Below are 18,206 nucleotides of genomic sequence, written 5' to 3'. Positions count from 1 at the left end.
CACTTCACCCATCATGAAAATGCACCCACCTCTTGGATGGAACATGACAGCTGTTCAACAGCTCACACAGCAATACATGACTGTTTAGGACAGGAAGTGAAGAAGAGCATCGAATCCAACTGAAGTCTGAATGAGGCAGGATGTAATTGCCTGGATTGGAATGTGATCAAGATACTAGGGCCAGCTCCCTTTACTCCTATACTAGGTGCTCTTTGACGGTCGCATAGCGCAGTAGCAGAGCCTCAGTTTGTCATCTCTGTGAAGGTCTCACTGGTGATACAAGAGCGTGAATACCAAGCTCAGGGCAGCCTGTTAAAAACCAGAGCACAATCCCCATGTTGGTTGTGAGTTGTAAACTTAGATTTCACCAACTAACTGCACCAAGTGCAAACTCCTCAGGTGCTTTACCAGAGTCACCGTGGGGTGCTCTGGTCTGTCTTGCCATCCTGGTGACAGATGACTCCTTATACCAAAAAAAGAAAAGGAGGACTTGTGGCACCTTAGAGACTAACAAATTTATTTGAGCATAAGCTTTCGTGAGCTGCAGCTCACTTCATCGGATGCAGTCCACTGAATGCATCCGATGAAGTGAGCTGTAGCTCACGAAAGCTTATGCTCAAATAAATTTGTTAGTCTCTAAGGTGCCACAAGTCCTCCTTTTCTTTTTGCGAATATAGACTAACACAGCTGCTACTCTGAAACCTAGCAATATTCGGGTTACTCCTAATCTCAAAGGATCAGTCACTTACCCCAGGTCAATTGTGCTTTAGGTCTCACACCGAAGACAACACTTGTAGCCAATTCTATAATAAACAATATGAAGATTTATTAAATTGGAGAAAGAAAAGGAGTACTTGTGGCACCTTAGCGACTAACCAATTTATTTGAGCATAAGCTTTCGTGTGCTACAGCTCACTTCATTTCTTTTTGTGAATGCAGACTAACACGGCTGTTACTCTGAAACCTTAAATTGGAAAGTTATTTACAAGGTTAAAGCAAGCAAACATAGACACATGAATGAGTTACAATCTTAGGCTTCTATAATCAGCAAGCTCTATGTATCCTTTAGGGCTAACCCAGGCTAAAAGTGGATGATCTCTTGCTTATGCCTAGAAACACCTTCCCCTCCAGAGCCCAGGCAGCACAGAGATCTTTAGTTCCATCTTCACGGTGAAGAGAGCAGAACAATATGAAACTTTAGTCCTTTTGTTGACAGTTTCTCAATCCAGATGTAAAGAGTTTCCAGTTGTAAGCTCCAATCATAGCCCGTCTGATCTCTATGGGTCTTCTCTTTTGGGAGGGGCATAACAACTTCTGTAGAAGAGCACACTAATTAGTGTCACTTTCCTGTGTGGCAATTCACAATACAATTGTGCAAATATTACATTACAATATGGGACATAGATATTCCAGGCAAGATTAATGCAGGCAGCAACTCACAAGCATTCAACAGAGTCTAAACACTAAACACGTTCTTTATCATTCTAATATCTATTTTATCAACGTGAGCCAGACAGATTCCAGCTGTGTAACTGTCAGTGTCCGGCTGAGAGCCGGGGACCATGGCGTAAGCTGGAACCTGGCCTGGCAGCATGACAAGCTCATCCCAAAAATAAACCAAATTTCCTTTTTGCTGCCCCATTGGCATTTGGTATACTGTGTGTTAGTAGAGAGAGTTCATCATGGACACCTTCCCACCTGTTCCCAATCCCCTGGACCCTGCTACCCACCCATCCATGCTTGTGGAATGTCCCTGTGACACCTACAGCAATCGTTTGATGTGGAAAAGCATTAACAGGTGTTGGCAGGTTCTTATTCCAGCCCTAGAAACCCCGGCTAGTCAGCCCTCCTGCTGCTTAAAAGCACACACTCCACCAGGTACCTTCACCAAGTGTCTTTATTATTATTTCTTTCCTTATGCTCCAGGTACAACACAATATAGCAGCAGATAGAAGGGGCTTCCTTAGTGTTCCCTGGCTCAGCCTTTTATACTGCTTGCTTTCTCCTCTGAGCTACCTAGCTAGTGAGCTAATTACCTCATTAGCTCATCAGACTCCCTATAAGAACATGAGAATGGCCATACTGGGTCAGAGTAATGGTCCATCTAGCCCAGTATCCTGTCTTCTGACAGTGGCCAATGCCAAGTGCTTCAGAGGGAATGACCAGAACAGACAATTATCCCCTGTTGTCCACTCCCAGCTTCCGGCAAACAAAGGCTAGGGACACTCAGAGCATGGTGTTGCATCTCTGCCCATCCTGGCTAATAGCCTTTGATGGACCTATCTTCCAAGAACTTAGCTAGGTTTTTTTTGGAACCCTGTTATAGTTTTGTCCTTCACCACATCCCCTGGCAATGAGTTCCACCGGTTGACCGTGCATTCTATGAACTACTTCCTTTTGTGTGTTTTAAACCTGTTGCCTATTCATTTAATTTAATTGGGTGACCCCTAGTTCTTGTGTTAGGTGAAGGAGTAAATAACACTTCGTTATTCACTTTCTCCACACCAGTCATGATTTTATAGACCTCTGTCGTATCCCTCCTTAGTCATCTCTTTTCCAAGCTGAACAGTCCCAGTCCTTTTAATCTCTCCTCATACCGCCACAGGTGCAAAGGATCCCCTCTAACCTTTCAAACTCAATCAGACTGCCTAATTCCCTCCTATTCTAACTACACCCAGTGTTCCGTGTGTTCTAAGTGACCAGGGTGCTGGCTGTCATTAGAGGCTCTGTTTATAGCTGCTAATAGCACCCTCTCAGATCAGGAAAGAATTTAGTTATTTTACAGTTCTAGAGTTGGTCCTGATCTTTAAGAGCACTTCCTTTCCCCCCTAATCCTCCTCTGATGAGACGGTTTGCTCTCTCCCCTTCCTTGGTTCCAGTTGTTTTAACAGGCCTCCATGTTCTCCTTTACATGGAGAAGCTGGAAGCAAGGAGTAAGAGCCAAGATGACATGATTTGTCAGCCCTTTGGCAGCTCTGCAGAGTACCAGTGGCCACTGACCACAGGGTGAGAACCACTGCAACATGGCGCTGTCAGAGTGGAACATGTCCCATTTTAAGGCCACATGTCAGTTGTCTCCAAGTCCCATGGGACTTATGGTGCAGTGAATGCTATGTGGGATTTGAGAGCCCGCCCCTCCAGGCCTGGTGCCTGAAGGGTAAGGAAGAGTTGCTGGCAGGTTTCTCCCAGAGTCAGCATTAAAGCCATCAGAGGGGGATGCTCTCACAGGGCAGTGGATGAAACACATCAGGCCTTTGCTCAGGCTGCCCAGGGTGGGCATGAGGCAGAGTTTGGCCCTAGCACAGATCATGTTCTTGCATCCTCTGCTTTTCTCTGGGTGTCCATGTTGTCCTCAGTCCTTGCCAGCACAGCATGGACCCCCAGCTCTGGACTCAGCTGCTGGGAGCAGGAGGGACTGAGTTTGATTTAGACTGTGAGTATTTGTGCAGTCGTTAAACCTCTGTAGTCTGCTCCTGAGTTGGCCTCTTAAGCAGCTTACAATGTCTATGCCCTGAACTTCGCAGGTCCTTTTTATCCAGAGGATGCTCACACCAGTTTCAGGGATTCTCTGCCAGCACATCCCCTGGGCTCCCCGCTCTCCCTGCTCCTGCACAGCATAGAACTCAGCATCTAAGGGAAAATACTCTCCTGGACTCCTCACTTACCAAAACGGAGCCCTCATCACAGGGCAGTCTGGAAGCACCTGGCCATGTCTCCTTCCCACCAGTGTGCCCATGCTCGGGGATTCTTGGCTCCCTCTCCAATCCCTGAGTGCACCTGAGGTTGTGGCCACTTTGATTCACCTCTTCCCTTGGCCCCAGGGAGCTGAGCAGGATCTCAGCCAGACCACCCCAGTATGATGTCAGGAAGTACCTGGGCAAGTGTATTTAGAGATGCGTTGGCAACACCCAGGAGCTCTGAAGGTGAGCATGGGTGAGAGCACACCGTCCATCCACTGGACGCTCTGGGACCAATTTCTCCTGTTGGAAGCCATCAGACTCCAGTCCTTAATGGCTGATGTCTCAAGTGCTATTTCTGGCAGATCACTAATGCCTAAATGACAGCTACATTAGCTGAGTCAATGCTGAGGATGTAAATTTGCAGCTGGGGAAGCTGAGGTTTAAGCAACAAGACGCGGTCATGGCTGGATTGCTAAGAGATTAGAGCCTGTCTCTGGCGCTCTGGTAAAGCACAAGGCTGGAGGTCAATTGACCCTGAGCACCTGCAGGGTGCAGCAATTGCCCAGAGATGTGCACTATGGAGGGCCCTGTTACTGGTGCACTGCACCTGCACAAGCCCCTACCGGAAGGAAGTTTAAGAGTTTTATTGAAATGACAGAATAATACACAAAGAAAAGGAAAACCACCAGCAGAATGGAAGCCAGTGGCGATTATACTGATAGGGAAATCTGGCAAATTACTCACAAGACCTGATGTACATTGACCTAGCGTCCTCCCATCATGTGTGGGCACAAGTATTGAAAGAATGACACATGAGAGATTAGTAGCCTACCTGGAAAAAATGAAATTATAAAGAGTGAACAAAGTAGATTCAGGAAAGGAAGCTGCACAGAGGCTCATATTGTAAAATTAGAAACAGAAATACAAAAAAGCATGAGGAACAGAGAGTTTATGAGAGCTGTCTCTTTGGACATTGTATGACATGCTGTAGAGGGAAGGCTTGCCGTATAAACTGGCCACAGTTGGAATAATAATAAGCATGTTCTGCTGGATAAGCGACTTCTTAAGCGATAGAACCGTACAAGTCAGGGTGGTGTTGGCACTGTCGAATATTTATAAACTTGCTAATGGGGAGTCTTATCAGCCCTACCATGTCTAACATTATGCTTATAATGAGAGAGCACACAGGCAGGAATACATATTACTCTATTTGCAGATGACTGTACGGGCCAAACTTAGAGGACTTAAGATAGCTATGGAAAGAACCAATGAGGCGCTCAGGGCAATTCCTGGGGATTTAAGTTGTCACTTGCTAAAGCAAAGGGAATGATCGTCACCAAACGGAAGCGTGGGCAAGAAGGGAACTTTTTCCAGAAACAATTCAGGTAGTTCAAAATGTTGCCTTCTTAGGAGTTGTGTTTGATAACAAACTAACTTGGAAGGGTCATATAGATAATATCAAGACTAAAGGGAAAAATAGGATGAATCTGCTTTAAAGTATTCCTGGGAACAACTGGGGTGTAGATGAGAATATCTTGCTGATGCTGTATAGGGCACTAATTAGACTAGTGATAGATTGTGGATGCCAAGCCTTTAATTCAGCTTCTAAATCAACACTAAAAAATTAGAGCCAACCCAAGCCCAAGCTCTGCCAATCACATGTGGTCCGAGCATTACGACACTTGTGTGTGCTGCAGGAAGCAACCAGAGAAATGCTTATAAACTGAAGGATGAAATTGTTAGATTGAACCTTTTGGGCTAAGGTTAGTGGAGACAGTGGAGATCAGAGTACTACACAAATATACGAGGGTGGAGGGGATTAAGTGGACAAGATGTAACTGGGTGCCACAAACTCCCACATGCTAACGGCATCAAAAGGTGGGTAACAAGCCTGGGTGAAAAGGAAGGACTGGAAGAAATGAAAATCTGTAGTCATGGGAAATCAAACGACAGCTGGACGGTTGTCTCTCCAGTTGTGGATTTGGAATTATACAATAACAAAAAATGGAAGAGCAGGACTGTCAAATATGATACTTAAGATTTATGAGTTTATACATGGCAAATGGGGTCAGCATTGCCAGATCTATACTGACGGCTCTAGAGATGACAATAAGGGTGGAGTGAGAATGGCCTTTTGTATCCCTGAATTAAGAAATCTCGGACTATTCAGTTTTGTGGCCATTGTGACAGCCAAATTGATGGGCATATTGTTGGCACTGACCTGGATAAGGGGTGCACGCCCAATCATAAATCATAATCAGAAAGGGAGTCTGGGAAATTAGGAGTGACTTAATCAATGAAATATTGTTCTTAAATATGGAGAGGGTCCAATTAAGTATACATATAGCAGTAGTGTGGATTTCGGCATGTGTTGGAGACCAGGCAATGAAATGGTATCTAAAGCAGCCCAAAATGTCTTAAAAACGAGGAGGTTGATATAAAGATCCCATTAATCAAAAGTTTGGTTAGGAGAGAACTTAAGAAGGAATGGCACGAACTACGGAGCAAAGAGAAAAAAGGGTGGACATTCTATGACGTATGTCCTCAACTTTAGCATAATGGTTTGGTTAATAGCTATGATTGAAGAAGCAAAGTAACTATCTTTAGAGTGCTAGCAGGTCACTGTGACCTGAATGGTGATTTACATTTGCTAAACATGCACCCAGCTGGGTTGTGTGACACATGGAAAGTTAAAGAAACAGGTGAGCATCTGCTGTGGCAAAGCAGGGAGAATGGCACAGAAGGAGAGATTCTTGATGAAGAACTGAGATGTCTCAAGGTGAAAGAACAATCTGAAGGGGCTGGGGAGAGTACCGAGACGGCGGGGTAGCATTGAAAAAGCACTACTTTGCTTTTTTAAAGAGACAGGACTGGGTGAGAGGATTTAGTTTTTGCTTATGTCAAAACAGGGGTAGGTGGAGGTCATAGCCTCATGTGTTGAGGCTGCTGTGCCATCAAACGACAGAAAGAAAGAAAGAAAGAAAGAAAGAAAGAAAGAAAGAAAGAAAGAAAGAAAGAAAGAAAGAAAGAAAGAAAGAAATGGACAATCCAGGGAGGGGAGCAGGCAGTTGAGCTTCCCAGCTCCCAGGAAGAGGCCTGGAAGTTAGCAGAGCCTCTGCCCTTACAGAAAGGGAGCCCAGGTCACCTTTATTAAAAAGGTGGGAAAGGACTGTGTGCTGTAGCTTATGCTGGAGACCTCAGCGAACGTTGGAGAGAGGCCAAGGACCTGGCTGGAACTGCCTACAGGTTTTGCCCGTTTGGTTAATTTCTTTTGCTGCCCTTAGATTGTTTGTTTCCCTTGGAACTCCCAAAAGGGGAGAAATAATCAGAAGGCCTTGGCTGGAGGGCTGAGAGCCTGTCATCACTAGACTGCACTGAACGCTCCTGCTCGAAGCTCTTCCCATGCTACCTCCAAAGGAGCTGCTCTGGTGGGGACGCGTCCATGATAGAGAGTTAGCTCCACGTCCGGAATTTTAAGAGTGCTTGGGCTGGGCTGGGTGGGGTGTCCTTGGCACTTACATAAGGGCTTTCCCATCTTAAAAAACATGGCAAAATATGCAAATGGGGCTAAGGATTGATGGGACTTGCAAACTGAGACTTAATACATTCTGCGAAGCTCCTTAGGGAAATGGAGCCATGAGCCCCAGGGCCAGGAGAGTTGCAGGAAAGGGGAGCAGCATCCAGTGACCAAATGACAGCCACTCTGGATTCAGCGTCAGACTATCCCCAAACCACTCCCCAAGGTTACTAATATACCAGTGACTGTGTAGCTGGCACTGGGCTGGAGTCGAGTCACTCAGCCGAGTGCAGCGTGTGCAACTGGCAGTGATGCACAGAGTTCTGCAAGTGGCAGCTCAGAGCTGGCGTGCACATTTCTGCGCTGCTGCGACGCGGTGCTGAGGGGAAGCCGGCACCCTAACGCGACGGAAACTGATTGTCTTCCCATGCATCACTGTGCCTTGCCGTTTGCAGCTCAGGGCCATCCATGAGGCTACATGTTGAGGAGTGGCAGGAGTTTAAGGTGCCCTCCAGTTTACACAGGATACACAGGGGCTCTCTGCGGGGCACCAGCCCAGCCAAAGCGCTTGGGAGCATTGTGTCTCATGAGCTCTCTGCATTGGGGCGCACACCTACTGCCACACCCTGTACTGGAGTGCACCATGCACTCCCCTCTTGGACCAGTCAGCTGTGCTGTGTCTGGGGAGGGGAGGGGAGGGAAAAGGTGGGGTGGGAACCACAATCCTGCCTCCTCCCTATCCTTGCCCACAACTTTTGGGGTGGCTACTGCCCCTGGGGAGGATAACAGGGTGCAGTCCTCATGCTCTGCAGAGCACAGGTGCTGCAGGTGGGGCTGGCTCCTCCTCAGTTAGAGGAAAGGCTCCCAGCTCCATTCTTCCTATTAGAAGTATGCCCTTCCCTCATCCAGTACCCACAGGGGATATTTCCTTTGCTAGCAGCTGCATGATTAATTTGCTCTCACAATCAACAAACATCTTCCTCCATGAGTAACCTGCAGCCAGGGGACGCTGTGCAGTTTGGCGGGCTAACATACCATGATCTAGCTCTGAATTTGGCACGTCGCTTTCTGCTGCAGTGTGCGGAGGGGCTGATGTGGCGAGGAGAGCACATTTTGGAATCCTTGTAGAAAAGTCTCTTGCTGCTTCTTGGCAACCTGACAGATTCTGCCTTTGGCATGAAGGGCCAATAAAACTGCAATCACGGTTTCCTGAACCCTCCCACTAATTTTCTTCTAACTAAGATTAGAGGTGAAATGTAGTATGCGGGTAGCAGATACCTGAGATGGGTCGGTTCCTGGCCATTTGCCATACTGGATCAAGTCCAAATTCCTGCCTTCAACAGGAGATACTCATGCTTTAGGGGTAAGGGGAAAGGGGGAAAATCTCATGCCCTCGTTTTCTTGAAATACAGTGCATAAGTGTGAGATTCTGTTTCCAACTCCTATAGCGATCAGTTTATGCCCTACGTTGTCTCTATGTCACGTAGGAATTCCCCTTACATCAGAGAAATCCCCACCTGGCTGCTTAAACCAGCTTTGTTCCTGCCAGTTCAGCTTAAGCAGACAGAGTGGAGGCCCCAGGATCTGGCCCGAAATTTCATAACCTAGTATTTTAATGGCCAGTATCAACCGATCAACACCTACTAAAGTGAACAATAAATGTGTCAGCAACACTTCAGAAATCCTTCAGTGCAGAATTGAAGAAACAACCAACGAATCTCTAGACTCTCTCTTTAGCTTGTGGTAGCTTTATCCTGACAAATCCCAAGGATCACAAGCTAAATGGTGTGTAACTTGTTCCAGAACTCAACACATTTCAGTGAAATCAGCTCACATGTTCTGGAACTTCTTCTGCAGGCAAAGTTTTTTGTGGAGTTTGTTGTCTTGGTACCAAGTCTGTGTGGTGTATTGAAATTGTAAGCTGTCCCTTTAAATGCTCACGGAAGTTTCTGGGTCCTGCTTGCAGGCTAGGGGTTCTGTGTGTGATCTGGACTTAGCAGCAATCAGTCTGCAGCCAGCCAGCCTAGAGTAAGGTGGGATATATTGTGCATCTTTGTTTTAGAGAGAAGCCTGCTTTGTCTCCCAATCTGTTTTTGAGTTCTTGTGTGTATTATTGTTTTGAATTCTAAGAAATAACAGTGTTATGTTGCAGTCTTCCCACAAGAGTACCTATGTTTTTATCTGAAGTCCCAGTGGGTATGTTGTGAACATAGATAGCAGTCTGATGTTCCAGGCCCTCCAGTTACCCCATCGAGTGGGATAAGGGACACAAACTACTGGGCCCAAAGAGAGAAAGCCCAGATTTATACTGATCTAACACAGAGAAGGCAGCCGTTTCTGATCTTCACTCAGGGAAAGCCATGCTGAGTTGGCTTTAAAAAACGAAGAAGTGGATATTTATATGGATACCAAGAATATCCAATCAGAATAGTTATTACTAACTAACATTGTGGAAGGGATATTAAAGCTCATAGTTCAAGGCTTATGACAAATACTAACTACAAGGGAGACCTAATGTGGGGCATATTAGCTCATACCTGCCTATTGCCAGGTACCTGCACCTTCCTCTGAAGCAGATGGTGCTGGCTGCTGTCAGAGATAGGACACTGAGCTAGATGGACAGTGAGTCTGATCCAGTCTGGCACTTTGCTTGTTCCTATTTAAAAAATTAAGTGCAGTCAGCATTATTGTACCACTTATTACTCAGTATATTACCTTGGCCCTACTTGATATATATATGTCTAGAGTGGTCCTGTAACTGTATCATATTAACACAGAAAAACACTACCTTGTGTCACCAACTGTGGTCACCCAAGATAAGCAAACAGCGATGCAAACATAACAAATCTAGGGATGCAAACAAAACAAATTGACAGTTATCACTGTGGTGCTCCCCAGGGCATCCAGGTTTCTGAGGCCCTCCCAACCCCACCTGCCCTGAGCTTGAGGAAATTTTGTCTGTACCTGTTGTGGATCAGCTCCCTGAAACCTGCAGCCTCTGCACAAGCACTGTGAATGGGTTGAATTGAATGCACCTTTGGTCATTTGAAGGGTTGCTGGCGTGGTTTACTTACAAGATTGGAGCTCAATGATTCTAGTTGTATAGGGCAATGGAACTGAATACTGGCACCGTTTTCCACAGGTGGTGCTGATTTTAGCTGATATCTCACTTCTGAGTATAACAGAGGCAGAAAGAGCCTGTTGCTGCTGCTGCTGGCATTCCAATGCCACCCAAACCCATATGCTGCTAACCAATGTACTGTATTGGTACCTGCTGAAATAATCATTGAGTGGCATGGGAAAGTGTCCTACCATAGCAGAAGAAATAAGACAGCCCTCCCAAGAAACCTTTGGCAGAAGATTGCAGAGTACTTCGTGAGAGTTTCATTGAGATCACTACACAGGATTCACAGGACATCCCGGTGCACATAAACAAACTACTCCATGTGGCCCCCACTGCCTAACTCTAGAGGGGAATGAAAAGCAGATAGCAACTCTACCTCTCTTGGTTGTTCCACTACTTCTTCTAGCACAAGTAAAAATGAATAAATCAAATGATGTGTCCTGTTACTTTGGGCGTATCATCCCTGTAATTTCAAAGCAAACTGCACAATTGCCAAAGGTTTCTTCCCCTGCATCAGGCTCACCCTTGCTGGACTGTTGGGACTGGCTGGACTGCAGTGCAGTCAAAAACAGGTCTGGGCTTGCTATGCAGCAGGATCCCCCTGTCACCTGTCCCCTATGCCCCTCCTCCTCCTGACGGTTCACAGCAGGGGCATGTGACTCAGGCTTCTTGAAAGTATCCCTGGTGCTCTTGGAAGAGGTGGTGGGGTCTCCACCGCGGATGGCATGCAGCTCTTTGTAAAAGTGACAGGTCTGTGGCTTGGCACCACGTTGATTGTTGGCCTTGCTGGCTTTCTGGTATGCTGTTGCAGCTCCTTGGCTTTCACGCAGCACTGCTGCTGGTCCTTGTCATAGCCCTTCACCAGCATCTCTTGAGCAATCTGCCCATAAGGTCCACATTTCTATGGCTGATTCAGAGCTGTGCCTGCCCAGCTGCTCCTCCTCACAGGCCCAGGAGATCCAGTACCCATAGGCACTGAGTTTATAATCTGCCGGGGGGTGCTCCCCCTGGTTCCACCCAGGCCTTGCTCCCACCCCCACTTCACCCCTTCCCCTAAGGTCCCACCCCCACCCTGCTTCTTCCCACCCCCACTCCATCCCTGCCCTGCCTCTTCCCTGCCTCTTCCCATCCCCGCCCCACCTCTTCCCTGCCTCGTTCTGTCCCCTCCCGCGAGCATGCTGCACCCTCGCTCCTCCCCATCCCCCAGCACCTCCTGACGCTGTGAAACAGCTGATCTGTGGCAGGTGACAGGAGTCGGCGCCTCCTGTCTACTTCAGGCAGGAGCACGTCTGAAGCATGTAGCTGGCATGGTCAGCTGGGCTGCTGCACTCAGCAAAGGAGAGTTGTCAGTTGTGCTCGCAAGCTGGGCAACCAGGGAAAGGAATTTCAAAACTTTGTGGGGTTTTAAAGGGGAGGGGGAGCTTCCATGACCTGTGGGCAGCTGAGTTCACAACAGGGACCAGAGTGGTCATTGTGGGACAGCTGCTGGAGGCCAGCAATGGTTGACATAAGTAATGCAGTTTCTACACTCTCCCTGTGTCAACCTAACTACATCGACCCTGACTCTATACTGCTCAGGGAGGTATTGTTATTAAATTGGTGTATCACTTACATCAGCAGGACCCAGATTGAAGTGAAGGCACATCCACAGCTAGGTTTATGTAAACTGCCTTGTGTCAACCTAACAGTGTAGTGTAGACCAGGCCTAGATGAAGGATGCCAAGCTGTCCTCATTGCCCCCCAAACAGCAAACCTTTGAGGGTCACATCAAGATAGGGTCCCTGCCCCCACCTTTTACCTCTCCCTGTTAGTTTCCTTTTGAAGTCACTGCCAGCTATTCTTTAATGCTGACTTAGAATGCTAACAGCTGCCCATTATGAACCAGACAATATTCAGTTTACTTGTAAATGGACAGAGGGATAAACATCTCTTGCCTAGAGAAAAACCTCCTTTTCACTTTTCCTGGTGATCAATCCCTAGACAAAGACCTTAAGGGCACAATTTTCAGTGTGTGTACATAACTCCGTACACAACAACTGTACATGCATTTCACATTGATACTGATGGCCTGTATAACACAGGCTTTCATTAGAGCTGCCACATGGCACTCTTGGGTGAACTAGCATGTAAATACCAGATCCAGGGGATTCCTGTAACCCATATGCACACCGGTGCCCTCTGCCAGTTGGCATCAAGATGTCCCTGGTCACAAACACACAGCACAACCACTGATCCACAACGCTTTTCGGAATGCGCAATCTTTACCCAGACCACAGAATGCATGGGTGATAAATTTCATGTTCCAACAGAAATGCCACAAACAAACCTTCAGAAAATTCCACCCCACAGTGCCCAAATAGGTTTCAAACTCAGTCCTCAGAAGCAGTGACTCTGGAAAGGATTTGGGGTACATGGTGGATGATCAGCTGAACATGAGTGCCTGGTGTGATGCTGTGGCCAAAGAGGTTAATGCAAGCCTTGGATGCATTAGCAGGGAAATCTCAAGTAGGAATAGAGAAGATGTTATTTTACATCTGTATTTGGCACTGGTACAACCGCTGTTGGAATATTGTGCACAATTCAAGAAAGATGTTGATAAATTGGCAAGGATTCAGAGAAGAGCCATGAGAATGAGTAAAGGATTGGAAAGCATTCCTTATAGTGATAGACTCAAGGAGCTCAATCTATTTAGCTTAACAAAGAGAAGGTTAACAGGTGACTTGATTACAATCTGTAAGTACCTACATGGGGAACAAATATTAATAATGGGCTCTGCAATCTAGCAGAGAAGATCTAATATGATCCAATGGTTGGAAGTTCAAGTTAGACAAATTCAGACTGGAATTAAGGTGTACATTTTTAACAGTGAGAGTAATTAACCAATGAAACAACTTAGGAAGGGTTGTGGTGGATTCTCCATCACTGACCATTTTTAAATCAAGATGGGATGTTTTTTTAAAAGATCTGCTCTAGGCATTATTGTGGGGAAGTTCTCTGGTCTGTGCTATACAGAAGATCAGATGAGATGGTCACAGTGGTCCCTTCTGGCCTTGGAATCTATGAGTCTATGAAAATGATATAAAAAGAAACACAAAAATCATGATGAGCTAGACTATAGAATCATAGAAGGTTAGGGCTGGAAGAGACCTCAGGGGGTCATCTAGTCCAACCCCTGCTCAAAGCAGGACCAACCCTAACTAAATCATCCCAGCCAGGGCTTTGGCAAGCCAGGCCTTAAAAACCTCTAAGGATGGAGATTCCACCACCTCCCTAGGTAACCCATTCCAGTGCTTCACCACCCTCCTAGTGAAATAGTTTTTCCTAATATCCAACCTAGACGTCCCACACTACAACTTGAGACCATTGCTCCTTCTTCTGTCATCTGCCACCACTGAGAACAGCCTAGCTCCATCCTTTTTGGAACCCACCCAGCCTGAAAACAGTTTCTTGCCTCTGTCTGCATTGGGGGTACATGGCTCAGACTCTCTACCCCCTTGTGGTCCTGGGACCCTGGGTCCAAGCCCTGGATTAGTAGGATTTGTACATGGGTTCTCCTCTTTCTTCTTCTGGAGGTCAGATGCTGCCAATTTTCTTCCCCATTCTGCACTGCCCTCTCTGGTTCTTCAGCATGCTGTGCCTGCAGTACCAAACACTGACTTCTATCCAGAAAGTCTTCATTTTCTCTGAGGAAGAATGTGTTCATGCCTGAATAGCTGGAGAGGGCCTTAATGTCAGGTGTTTGTCTGAAAACAGGTCACATGCTACTGATGGTGTTTCTCCCTATGGAGTGACATTCTGATGCATTCTACTCATAACTAACAAGTAACGTAGTATCTTGATTCCCCTTCTCTTTAATTTTACATCCGTGAAAAACTTTTCAGTTGTATCTTGCCTCTGAAGTTGCTGGTTTTATTTGAATGTTGTCTGAAATAGAACAAACAGACTTTTCCTTTCATGAAATGCCATTCTCCCATCCCTAATTTAAATAGCAAAAGCAAATTATTTGATCTCTCTTTATACATACCTAAGGCTGTGCATGCAGACAGACGCTTTGCAGTACCATGAGTGATCACTAGGTGACTCTGATGCACTGCTGGAATGGCTCTGCCTGTACATCTGCCTGGCTGGAAAGGTGTCTGTTGATAGCAAATACTCAGGAAGGGCATTTGCAGAGGTCCAGCTCCCTAAATGGTTCTATAGCAATGAAATCTGAGATCCTTCAAATACTGCAGCAGTGAAGCAATGGTGTCTCAAACCACTATTCAGGGAAGCCTTCACTTCCCCACCATTTGCCTGGTGTCACCACTTAACTGAGGGTTGCAGTGGAAGGTATCTCACCCACTATAGCTACCTGGGATTGCTGGTGGAAAAATTGTGCCCTCCCTGGAATATGTGACTGCAGAGAGAGAGGTGTACTTGACACCGATTGCAGTCTCCTTCTTTAAGATCCGCAGGCAGCAGAGGTAAAGATGGGATGGGGCCATTATGTTCAGCTCTGATCATCCCCAGAGGAGTTCAGATCCAGCGTCTTGATTCTGACCCATCTCAGATTAGATCAGTGTGACACCCAATGGCCCCCTGTAATGGGCTGTGATCTATCAGTGATCCATGGGCCATGCACTGTGCACAGTATAGCACTTCTCCACCACTTAAATGACCACGGTCGCCTGAGAAGTCTTGGATCCTGGGGAACGTCATTCAGGTGGCTAGACTAGCTAGGCAAGTCTCCAGGAGCTTAGAGGTTCCATTCAGTTTGGAGAGTTCTGTGGGACCCTTGTCTGAGCCTCTCGAGCCTGAATCTTTCAAATCAAATCCTGTTTTTTGGAATTCACAAGGGCGTTCACTTGGATCTGGGAAGGGCAGAGCTGAGTGCAAATGAAAAATGCTCCAAATAAAGCTAATTGAACATTTTCAAATCCTCAAGAGAGTTCTGCTCACAGCTGTTTTACCCCATGTCCTGTGTCACTGTTGTATTCCTTGGACTAGAGCTACAGTAAGGTCAGGTTTCTCCCCACATGTTATTTGACCAACTTGATCATCAGATTCTTTTTCTGAATTCTTTGTATTACCTTGTGCCCATGTTTGATAGCTGCTACAGCTTTCCCCTAGTCCTTCGGCATGCCCATGGCTATGAACTAGTGCAATTCTCTTTCTTAAGCATGTTGTTTAGGAACATAGGAATTGTCAGCCTGGATCAGAACCAAGCCCTGTCTAATCTAGAATCCTGTCTGTCAGTGGCCAGCATCAGAGGTAGGTGAAGGAAACCTGCAGTGGAAGATATGGGATGATCTGCCCCCCATCCCCCGTCTCCTGAAGCAGGAGATTTAATATCCCTTCTATGACTCTGTTAGAATTAACTATTACAATTCTGGACAGCCTTATTATCCATATAAATGCCCAATCCCTTTTTGAAACTTGTGGAATTTTTGGCCTCAATGACTTCCTGTGGCAGTGAGTCCCACAATCCAATCACATATTGTGGGGGAAAGCATTTCCTTTTATTGAATTTGCATTTTTCTACCTTGTAGTTTCAGTGACAGTCCCCTTGTTCCTGTGTTGTGAGTCAGGGAGAACAGATGTTTCCAATCTACCATCTCTAGACAATTCAGTATTTTACATACTTTTATCATGACCTCTCTGATTTGTCTCCGTTCTAAGGCAACAATACTTTTTCAATCTCTCTTCACAGGAGAGTTTTTCCAGCCCCTTGGTCATTCTCCTCACTCTTCTCCAAACCCCTCTAATTCTACAATATCCATTTTGGGAGGGGGGGACTAGTGCTGCATCCAGTATCTGGATGAGGCCATACCATTGATTTATATAGGGCTATGTTAATAGTCTCTCTGTTATTCTCCATCTCGTTCCTTAGGATTCCTAACTTTTTTTTTTAATTGCAGATGCACGTTGAGCAGAAGTCTCCATGGAGCTGTCTACAGTGAGGCTGTCAGGCCTCAAAGCACATGCTGCCAAGTGGGAGCCTTGTCCTGAGCACCCCCAAGCTGCAAGGACTGGTGAGGGAACTGCTGCTAATACCAGAAATTACACTTGCTAATGCAGCAAGGTCAGATGGCTAAAAGCAGGCTGCTGATTGGACACCACCAGGCATAAAGCTTCCTGTTCCATCCTTTGTCTGAGCAACTTGTTGCTAAGTCTATTGCTGCCTAGCCCCATGAGGGTATATCTACACTGCAATATAAGCCCAGGGTACAAACTCAGGTTGAAGCCTAACCAGCCTTCCATCTACACACAAATCCTACTAATCCAGGGCTTGGACCCAGGGTCCCAGGACCACAAGGGGGTAGAGAGTCTGAGCTTGCATCAAACTGGGACCCAGGGTTCAAGGCCTATTGCTTTCCAGTGTAGATATACCCTAACCAGACTCGTGCTTTGGGAGCTCACCAAAAATATTCCATAGTCCCATGGGCCAACTTTCTTAATTGTCTGGACAGTCAAGTTTGGTGAACAGTCAAGTTTTTCCAACTACACCATGAACAAAGGGCTAGAGCAGCCACATTTTGGGAGGGCGCTAGGAAATCTGGGATATAGGTGGTTGGATTTGGGCCTGAATAATGCAATGTAGACACTGGGACCCCAGTTAGGGACCGAGGGCTCCTGTGACTTTCTGTACCTCGTGGGAACACCCTGCACCCCATGTTCATCCTTATAAAATGATTGTGTGGTATCCAATGCAAAGTTTGTCATGTTGGGTGTCTTCGGAAGGCTCATGATGCCCTGAGCATAGTAATGTTATAGTTATTGTTATAGGTTGTAATTTTATGTATATAAGTTATGAGGTTGAAAATGTGTCCTCATGGCTTAAAACAAGCCCAGGCAAAACTCTCCGGGAACAGAGGGACAGTTCACACCTCATTGGGGCACATATGGGACAAATCCAGCCCAGCCTCACAGGAACAAAGGACACTGGCCTAGGCAGCCACAAAGGATCTGTTGGACTCTGGAGTGAGTCACCCCCCTTCCCTTGGCCAGTTTGGGACTGCGATGAGGTAATGCTCACCTGACCCCGAAGGGGGGAGGCAAAGCCAAGAGGGAAGACAGAACATGATAAAAGGGAGAGACGTTTGCCATGTTCTTCCTCTCTCTTCCACCTCCATCTACAGACACCACCACCAAGCGACTGAAGAGCTGATCAAAGGGGAGAGCCTGGCTGAAGGGCAAGGAGACAGCCTGTGGTGAGAAGCATCTAAGTTTGTAAGGGCACTGAAAGTGTTAAGATCAGCTTAGAATGTGTTTTGCTTTTATTTCATTTGACCAAATCCGACTTCTTGTGCTTTGACTTATAATCACTTAAAATCTATCTTTGTAGTTAATAAATCTGTTTGTTTATTCTACCTGAAGCAGTGAACTTTGTTTGAAGCATGTCAGAGACTCCCTTTGGGATAACAAGCCTGGTACATATCAATTTCTTAGTTAAATAGATGAACTCATATAAGCTTGCAGCATCCAGCGGGCACAACTGGACACTGCAAGATGGAGGTTCCTAGGGTTGTATCTGAGACCAGAGATATTGGCTAGTGTCATTCGGTTGCACAATCCAAGCAGCTTACATGACAGAGGCTGTGCGTGAACAGCCCAGGAGTGGGGGTTCTCACAGGGTGGATTTGATTTAATCATGGAAGACTCGATTTAATCATGGTTTTCTACATAAAAGTGCATTATTGTTGGTTGTTATAACTTTAATACATATTCTTCACAACTCAGAGATAGATGTAGGTTTCATTTTTAGAAGGTACACACTATACATTTTTAAACAGTAATTTATTTTGAAAACTTTTCAGATTAGTTTTACAGCTATATCAGAAAATGAATGATTGTTTGGTTATGTCATTTACTAAAGGTAATTGAAGCAGATATTTATGAAGTCATT

The 18,206-nt window shown here is 46.1% G+C and overlaps 1 long non-coding RNA gene across 1 annotated transcript; it reads left to right on the top strand.

The window, feature by feature from the left end:
* The first annotated feature begins 5,011 nt into the window (after positions 1 to 5,011).
* On the top strand, positions 5,012 to 17,586 carry LOC144273125 (uncharacterized). Its single transcript, XR_013347735.1, has 3 exons — positions 5,012 to 5,065; positions 16,219 to 16,332; positions 17,440 to 17,586. It is a non-coding gene; the product is annotated as an uncharacterized LOC144273125 (long non-coding RNA).
* Positions 17,587 to 18,206: the final 620 nt, after the last annotated feature.

Source organism: Eretmochelys imbricata, chromosome 13 (assembly GCF_965152235.1).
Source record: "Eretmochelys imbricata isolate rEreImb1 chromosome 13, rEreImb1.hap1, whole genome shotgun sequence".
Taxonomy (NCBI): domain Eukaryota; kingdom Metazoa; phylum Chordata; order Testudines; family Cheloniidae; genus Eretmochelys; species Eretmochelys imbricata.
This window is presented reverse-complemented; position numbering and strand designations above follow the sequence as displayed.